Source organism: Eriocheir sinensis, chromosome 24, assembly GCF_024679095.1.
Source record: "Eriocheir sinensis breed Jianghai 21 chromosome 24, ASM2467909v1, whole genome shotgun sequence".
Lineage (NCBI taxonomy): Eukaryota > Metazoa > Arthropoda > Malacostraca > Decapoda > Varunidae > Eriocheir > Eriocheir sinensis.
Window position 1 is genome coordinate 6,051,659 of NC_066532.1, and position 10,000 is coordinate 6,061,658.

At 45.7% G+C, this 10,000-nt stretch overlaps 1 protein-coding gene across 2 annotated transcripts in view; it reads right to left on the reverse strand.

The window, feature by feature from the left end:
• LOC127002807 (neuropeptide F receptor-like) overlaps positions 1 to 10,000 on the reverse strand; it is a 107,537-nt gene that overhangs the window by 22,229 nt on the left and 75,308 nt on the right. The gene's annotated exons all lie outside the window — the stretch shown is intronic.

Genomic DNA, 10,000 nt, shown 5'->3' on the forward strand with positions numbered 1-10,000 from the left:
AGCCAGTCAGTGATGTCAGCCAGTCAGTGATGTCAGCCAGTCAGTGATGTCAGCCAGTCAGTGATGTCAGTTAGTCAGTGATATCAGTCAGTCAGTGATGTCAGCCAATCAGTGTGATGTCAACCAGTCAGTGATGTCAGCCAATCAGTGTGATGTCAGCAATCAGTGATGTCAGCCAATCAGTGATGTCAGCCAGTCAATGATGTCAGCCAGTCAGTGATGTCAGCCAGTCAGTGATGTCAGTCAGTCAGTGATGTCAGCCAGTCAATGATGTCACCCAGTCAGTGATATCAGTCAGTCAGTGATGTCAGTCAGTCAATGATGTCAGCCAGTCAGTGATTTCAGTCAGTGAGTGATGTTAGTCAATGATGTCAGCCAGTCAATGATGTCAGCCAGTCAGTGATGTCAGCCAGTCAGTGATGTCAGCCACTCAGTGATGTCAGTCAGTCAGTGATGTCAGCCAGACAGTGATGTCACCAGCCAGTGATGTCAGTCAGTCAGTGATGTCAGCCAGTCAGTGATGTCAGTCAGTCAGTGATGTCTGCCAGCCAGTGATGTCAGTCAGTCAGTGATGTCAGTCAGTCAGTGATGTCAGCCAGTCAGTGATATCAGTCAGTCAGTGATGTCAGCCAGTCAGTGATGTCAGCCAGTCAGTGATGTCAGCCAGCCAGTGATGTCAGCCAGTCAGTGATGTCAGCCAGTCAGTGAACCAAAAAATAAGCACTTGGCGAAGGATCTTGTTTGTCTCCACTTACCGACACAAAGCAAAATGCCCTCCGACGCACCACTCACAATGACCAGCCGTGCGGGAGAAAATCTGCAAAGCGTTAATTACTCCCAGCTAATGAATAAACCAACGTTTGAAGTGCCAGTTTAACACTCGACTTCGGATAATTAGTTGATTCTGAATAATTGCTGGCTAATACCTTGTAAGCGAGTGTAAATAACGCCTAACACGCCGGCCTTTGTGGGTCTGTCTGGCAGCGGCGGGAGGGCAAAGCTACACACTCGTTGCCTTTGATTAGGGTCCAGAATGAGCCAATCGTACACAGACTGCCATTATTATTTGTGTTTTTACATCAAGGGAGGCAGCTCAAGGGCAACAAAATCAAAGACAGCAAAAGCCCGCTACACGCTGCTCCAACAAAAGTAAAAAGGACGAGAGGCCAAGAGAGTGGTCAGTTCCATGTGTAAGTGGACCCTGTGAAGTGGAATGGTAAACTCGCGACTGTAATAAGCCCTACGGCCAAATGGATGGAACTAATTACCAAGCCTATTCCCCAAGTTAGGAGTACCTTGGCGGCCGCGGGGAGTGTCTGTTGCAATAACGGGGATCTGAGAACTTCGAGGTGATGGAATAACGTGTCTTGAAGGTCAAAGAGACGAAGCTAATTGCTCAGGCGGCGGGCGGGCGTCATCGCTTGTTTGTTTGTTTGTTGGTTGGTTGGTTTACAATAGAGGAAGCAGCTCAAGGGAAAAACAAAGGAAAAAAAAGTTCGTTATGAAAACGAAAAAGCCCGTTTCTTTGTCTGTTTGTTTAAAGTAAAGGAAGCAGCTCAAGGTCAAAAACAAATAAATAAAAAAAGCCCGCTATGAAAAAAAAACACGTTTGTTTGTTTGTTTACCGTCGCCTATTATTGTGATCCTGCTATATCGAACACGAAACAAATCGATCTATTCATTTAATCATATATATATATATATATATATATATATATATATATATATATATATATATATATATATATATATATATATATATATATTTTACATCGCAGCCTATTGCGCCGTTAGGCTTCCTCACTGGTCGGTCCTGATGGTCGGCCCAGCCAGTTGTGGCGCAGGCGAGTGTTTTATAGAGGGGTTGCACTGACGTCACACCGCTTCGCTTTTGTTTTAGGAAAAACAGCTGTCATGCCATTTTGGGAGGCACGAGCGATCAACTGAGCCCTTTCCTCCTGATGATGGCTGGACCGTGCCTCCCGTCTTCATATCTCAATCTAGGTGAATATGCAAAAAATCTGGACAGTGAGGCTAGGCCTCGTTTTATAACTATCCATTAGGCTGCCAAATGATGATGGACATACAGTATATACATTTTTCAAGATATATTTGATGATAAGAACAATTAATACATGAGTAATTTAACCCCGGGCATCCCCGGGTGGTGTTTAGTAAGAGCATAAGAACGTAAGGGGTTCGCAAAAAGCCCACTGACCTATACTTGGCAGCCCCTGTCTACCTACCGCGAGTGGCAGTGTAACACCTATCAGTAACAGTAATAGATAGGCCACTAACACCCACACCCACACAGTAATAGATGGACACTAACACACACAGTAATAGATGAACACTAACACACCCACCCACACAGTAATAGATGGACACTAACACACACAGTAATAGATGGACACTAACACACACAGTAATAGATGGACACTAACACACCCACCCACACCCACACAGTAATAGATGGGCCACTAACACACCCATTCACACAGTAATAGATACACTAACATCCACACCCACACAGTAATAGATGGACACTAACACACCCACCCACACAGTAATGGATGGACACTAACACACCCACCCACACAGTAACAGATGGACACTAACACACCCACACACACACAGTAATAGATGGACACTAACACACCCACACACACACACAGTAATAGATGTACACTAACACACCCACACACACAGTAATAGATGGACACTAACACACCCACACACACACAGTAATAGATGGACACTAACACACCCACACACACACAGTAATAGATGGACACTAACACACCCACACACACACAGTAACAGATGGACACTAACACACCCACACACACAGTAATAGATGGACACTAACACACCCACCCACACAGTAATAGATGGACACTAACACACCCACCCACACAGTAACAGATGGACACTGACACACCCACCCACACAGTAATAGATGGGCCACTAACACCCACACCCACACAGTAATAGATGGACACTTACACACCCACCCACACAGTAATAGATGGACACTAACACACCCACCCACACAGTAATAGATGGACGCTAACACACGTACTCACACAGTAATAGATGGACACTAACACCCACACCCACACAGTAATAGATGGACACTAACACACTCTGCATTATTCAACTCACAGTTTCTCCACCTATCCACTCGACACAATCTTCCAAACAACTATCCGACAACACCCAGCTATCACCTTCCTCAACACTAAACATCCAACTCAAAGCTCTTCTGGACAGAGTGTCCTCATACTGATAGTCTATCTTCTATCGATATTTGACTGCTCTTCTGAACTTGCTAACTGCATAAGAGTTAACCAGCATCTTCACTCTTTCATCCGACTTGAACTCTTTCAAGAGGCTTTGGATTCTTTTTAGAGCAGCGAGTAGAGGGCTTTTTTGAGCTGTGTCCTTTGCTGTAAAAAAAAAAAAAAAAAAAAAAAGTAACAGATGGACACTGACACACCCACCCACACAGTAATAGATGGGCCACTAACACCCACACCCACACAGTAATAGATGGACACTAACACACCCACCCACACAGTAATAGATGGACACTAACACACCCACCCACACAGTAATAGATGGACACTAACACACCCACCCACACAGTAATAGATGGACGCTAACACACGTACTCACACAGTAATAGATGAACACTAACACACCCACCCACACAGTAACAGATGGACACTAACACACCCACCCACACAGTAATAGATGGACATTAACACACCCACCCACACAGTAATAGATGGACACTAACACACCCACCCACACAGTAATAGATGGACGCTAACACACGTACTCACACAGTAATAGATGGACACTAACACCCACACCCACACAGTAACAGATGGACACTAACACACCCACCCACACAGTAATAGATGGGCCACTAACACTCACACCCACACAGTAATAGATGGGCCACTAACACCCACACCCACACAGTAATAGATGGACACTAACACTCACACCCACACAGTAATAGATGGGCCACTAACACCCACACCCACACAGTATAGGTGGGCCACTAACACCCACACCCACACAGTAATAGATGGGCCACTAACACACCCACCCACACAGTAATAAATGGACACTAACACCCACACCCACACAGTAATAAATGGACACTAACACCCACACCCACACAGTAACGGATGGACACTAACACCCACACCCACACAGTAATAAATGGACACTAACACTCACACCCACACAGTAATAGATGGGCCACTAACACACCCACCCACACAGTAATAAATGGACACTAACACACCCACCCACACAGTAATAAATGGACACTAACACCCACACCCACACAGTAATAGATGGGCCACTAACACACCCACCCACACAGTAATAAATGGACACTAACACACCCACCCACACAGTAATAAATGGACACTAACACACCCACCCACACAGTAATAAATGGACACTAACACACCCACACAGTAATAAATGGACACTAACACCCACACCCACACAGTAATAGATGGGCCACTAACACACCCACCCACACAGTAATAAATGGACACTAACACACCCACACCCACACAGTAAAAAAAGGTATATATATATATATATATATATATATATACATATATATATATATATATATATATATATATGTATATATATATATATATTTATATATATATATATATATATATATATATCTTTGCTACTTTCGTATGAAGCAGGACAGGAAAACTGAGCAGCTGTACCTTACGAGAAATTAATGTCAGTACAGCTTAAAACTTGCCTCGTGAGTATTATAAAGGACTAGTAGTCGATAAACTCTAAGTATATTTGTTTGGGAGTCAGGGCACTTAAAGTGAAAATAAGTGGGAGTTAATTAGGTCTGAAACATAATTACTGATGCTTAAAGACTGGAGTGATCTTTTTGATATTTTTATTATTTCTTTTTTAGTCTTTCTCCGTCATAAATTTCTTGAGCCTTTCGACGTTTTATATAAAAATTAAGGGCGTTCTTAGATGCTAGACTGCGGCTTAGTGGGTCGGGCGCGCGCGCGCGCGCGCGTGTGTGTGTGTGTGTGTGTGTGTGTGTGTGTGTGTGTGTGTGTGTGTGTGTGTGTGTGTGTGTGTGTGTGTGTGGGTGTGGGGGTGGGGGTGTTTGATTGTTTCTGTGTGTGTGTCTCTCTCTCTCTCTCTCTCTCTCTCTCTCTCTCTCTCTCTCTCTCTCTCATACACACACACACACACACACACACACACACACACACACACACACACACATGACCCAGTAAGTGGCAGCCTTGCATCTCAGGACGTCCTTAATTAAGTAAAACATCTCGTCCACGTGTACGCTAGACATGATTGCGCTCGGCTCTCAACTAAGTGAGTCTTGGGAGAAGGGGGGAGGGATGGGCAGTCTCCTACCCCTTCCCCGGTTTCATATTCCCAATCTCTACGGCCATGTGGTCCCCGAGTAGAGGCGCTTGGCTGTAGCTTTGAAAGTACGTAATCATGGGATGCTCTGGACAATAGTCTAAAACCCTGTTCACACTTTTTTTTTTTAAACAAAGGGGAGAGCTCAAGGGCACAAAAAAATATAATAAAAAAAAGCCCGCTACTCGCTGCTCCCCAAAAAGAATGAAAAGATGTGGCCGAAAGAAAGGTCAATTTCGGGAGGAGAGGTGTCCTGATACCCTCCTTTTGAAAGAGTTCAAGTCGTAGGCAGGAGGAAATACAGATGAAGGAAGATTGTTCCAGAGTTTACCAGCGTGAGGGATGAAAGAGTGAAGATGCTGGTTAACTCTTGCATAAGGGGTTTGGACAGTATAGGGATGAGCATGAGTAGAAAGTCGTGTGCAGCGGGGCCGCGGGAAGGGGGGAGGCATGCAGTTAGCAAGTTCAGAAGAGCAGTCAGCGTGGAAATATCGATAGAAGATAGAAAGAGAGGCAACATTGCGGCGGAATTTAAGAGGTAGAAGACTATCAGTAGGAGGAGGAGAGCTGATGAGACGAAGAGCCTTAGACTCCACTCTGTCCAGAAGAGCTGTGTGAGTGGAGCCCCCCACACGTGAGATGCATACTCCATACGAGGGCGGACAAGGCCCCTGTATATGGATAGCAACTGCGCGGGGGAGAAGAACTGGCGGAGACGATACAGAACGCCCAACCTCGAGGAAGCTGATTTAGTGAGAGAGGAGATATGAAGTTTCCAGTTGAGATTTTGAGTTTAGGATAGACCGAGGATGTTTAGTATTGAAGACGGTGACAGCTGAGTGTTGTCGAAGAGTAGGGGATAGGTGTTTGGAAGATTGTGTCGAGTTGATAGGTGGAGAAATTGAGTTTTTGAGGCATTGAAGAACACAAGGTTCCTTCTGCCCCAATCGGAAATGATAGCAAGGTCTGAGGTTAAGCGTTCTGCAGCCTCCAGTCTGGAGTCGTGTACTTCCTGTTGAGAGGGTCTTCTATTGAAAGAAGTTGAATAATGCAGAGTGCAGTCGTCGGCGTATGAGTGGACAGGACAGTTCGTTATGGAAAGAAGATCATTGATGAATAACAGGAAGAGAGTGGGTGATAGGACAGAGCCCTGTGGAACACCACTGTTGATAGGTTTAGGGGAAGAGCAGTGACCGTCTACCACCGCAGAGATAGAACGGCCGGAAAGGAAACTGGAGATAAAGGAACAGAGAGAGGGATAGAATCCGAAAGAGGGCAGTTTAGAAATCAAAGACTGGTGCCAGACTCTATCGAAGGCTTTCGATATGTCTAGCGCAACAGAGAAAGTTTCACCGAAACGGCTAAGAGAGGATGACCAAGATTCAGTTAAGAGAGCAACAAGATCGCCAGTAGAACGCCCCTTGCGGAATCCATACTGGCGATCAGATAGAAGGTTAGAAGTGGAAAGGTGCTTTTGAATCTTCCGGTTAAGGATTGATTCAAAAGCTTTAGATAGACAGGAAAGTAAAGCTATAGAGCGGTAGTTTGAGGGATTATAACGGTCACCCTTCTTAGACACAGGCTGTACAAAGGCATACTTCCAGCAGGAAGGAAAGATAGATGTTGATAGGCAGAGACGAAAGAGTTTGACCAGGCAGGGTGTCAGCACAGAAGCACAGTTTTTAAGGACAATAGGAGGCACTCCATCAGGTCCATATGCTTTCTGAGAGTTGAGGCCAGAGAGGGCATAGAAAACATCATTTGGAAGAATCTTAATAACAGGCATAAAGGAGTCAGAGGGGGGATGAGTAGGAGGAATATGCCCAGAATCGTCCAGGGTGGAGTTCTTACAGAAAGTTTGAGCGAAGAGTTCAGCCTTAGAGACAGATGAGACGGCAGTGCTGCCGTCAGGCAGGGTTAAGGAGAGGAGGGAAAGAGGAAGAAGTGAAATTGAAGGAGATATTTTTGGCTAGATGCCAGAAGTCACGGGAAGAATTAGAAGAAGCAAGGTGTTGACATTTTCTATTAATGAAAGAAGTTTTGGTAAGTCGGAGAATAGATTTGGCACGATTCCGGGCTGAAATGTAAAGATCAAAGTTAGCGGAAGTTCGAAGGCTCTGGAACCTTTTGTGAGCTGCCTCTCTATCTTTAATAGCACGAGAACAAGCATGATTAAACCAAGGCTTTTTAGCATGAGGAGTAGAGAAAGTACGTGGAATGTATGCCTCCATTCCAGAGACAATCACCTCTGTGATGCGCTGAGCACACACAGAGGGGTCTCTCTCCTGGAAGCAGTAATCATTCCACGGGAAATCGAAAAAGTACATCCTCAGGTCGTCCCACCGAGCTGAAGCAAAATGCCAGAAGCATCGCCTCTGGGCCACGACAACCCAGCCAATTTTAGAACCCCTTCACACTGTGCCGAATCAGCAACCGGCGATCGTTTCTAGACCTCTTTCCGACCATGTGCGACCCTTTTGCATCAACATTTCACAGCCAAGACCTCGTGTACCCCGAGTCGCTGGGTTGTCGTGGTCCAGAGTCGGCACAGTGTGAACGGGCTTAATAGTGATTCCCACTCAAAATTACCCTAAATATCTCCAACTAAACCTAACCCGTCCGCATATTGCCAGTGTCTCTACGGCTGTGTGGCCCACGAGTAAAGGCCCTTGGCTGTAGCTTTGAAACTAACCACTGGGAGCTCTGGAAAATACTCTCATTGTGATTCCTATTTAAAATTACCCAAAACGACTCCAACTAAACCTATCCCGTCTGCGTAGTCCCAGTGTCTCTACGGCTATGTGGTCCCTGCGTAAAGGCTCTTGACTATTGCTTTGAAACTAACCACGGAATGCCTTCAACTAAACCTATCCCGTCCGCATATTCCCAGTGTCTCTTCGGCTATGTGGTCCCTGGGTAAAGGCTCTTGACTGTTGCTTTAAAACTAACCACGGGATGCCTTCAACTAAACCTATCCCGTCCGCATATTCCCAGTGTCTCTACGGCTATGTGGTCCCTGGGTAAAGGCTCTTGACTGTTTCTTTAAAACTAACCACGGGATGCCTTCAACTAAACCTATCCCGTCCGCATATTCCCAGTGTCTCTACGGCTATGTGGTTCCGAGTATAGGCGGTCGGCTGTAGCTTTGAAACTAACCATGGGGTGCTCTGGAAAATAGTCTTATAGTGATTCCCACTCAATATTACTATTAAAGACTGCAACTAAACCTAACCTGTCTTCATATTCCCAGTGTCTCTACGGCTATGTGGTCCCGTGTATAGGCGGTCGGCTGTAGCTTTGAAACTAACCATGGGGTGCTCTGGAAAATAGTCTAATAGTGATTCCCATTCAATATTACCATTAAAGACTGCAACTAAACCTAACCTGTCTTCATATCCCCAGTGTCTCTACGGCTATGTGGTCCCGTGTTTAGGCGGTCGGCTATAGCTTTGAAACTAACCATGAGGTGCTCTGGAAAATACTCTCATTGGGATTCCCACTTAAAATTATCCTACTTCAACTCAATCTAACTTAACCTGACCTAATCTAACCTGCCCCATTCAAGAGTGAGTGCCACCTCTCAGTAGAAAGATAGGAAATGAGCGCCCCGTCCACTAGCAGGGAGTGGTACTAGAGGTCTAGATGGTACCTTGAACTAGCTCTCTCCTATCCTGTATTCCCTTCCTACAGTTTCCTTCACTCCATTCTACGCTAAAATATACTCATGGTGTCAAACAGTGGCTGCAGGATTGTGTATGGTTATATTTACATTTTTGAAGACTGGCCTGGCCTAGTAATGGGTAGGCGGTGGCTGAGTGGTTAGCGTGCGGGCTCCGCATTCACCACGTCATGGACAACGTCAGTTCGAATCCCCACCCTACCACCTGGGATTTTTCAGTCACCACCGAGTGGCCTAAGACTACCCACATGCTGTCCAGAAGACCCCCCATCAACCCGGACTATAGAAGAAACCGTCCAGTGAATCAAGAATGAGTTCCGGGGGGCAGCATGAGCCAAGCATAACTGGTGCCACTATAAGAATTGACTGCGCCATAACGGGGTTAGGCCGACTACGTGGCCCCTGAAGAAAGCCTACCGGCGGAACAGGCGGAGATGTAAAAAAAAAAAAATCCAATAGAAAGTTTATGGTCCTTTAAGTAATTCGTCTACAGTGAGTCAGGGGGCATATTTTTAAACGTCTCGGCTCCCATACATACATATTTGACAAGGCCTTCGTCGGAGTTTTGGGCATCTCCAGGAGTAGTTTTATAACCCTGGTGGTAGTTTGACCCTTCTTCTGTACCTTGAATCTAAAGGGACGCTCATTAGAACCTGCTTGATCTCCTCTTCGGCCTTTGGAAATGATTGATGTGTGAGGTGAATGCGCCTGAGGATACCGACCTAGGTGGCTCTCGTGGGTTCAGCCGCTTCCGTAGATGTAGCTCCGAGCTCTTTCAGGGAAGGTGGGAGGTTATCGCAAGCCCAGAACGTAATCAGACCGTGGTGAATAACATAAACACACAAGAGGAGAGTAACGAGACAC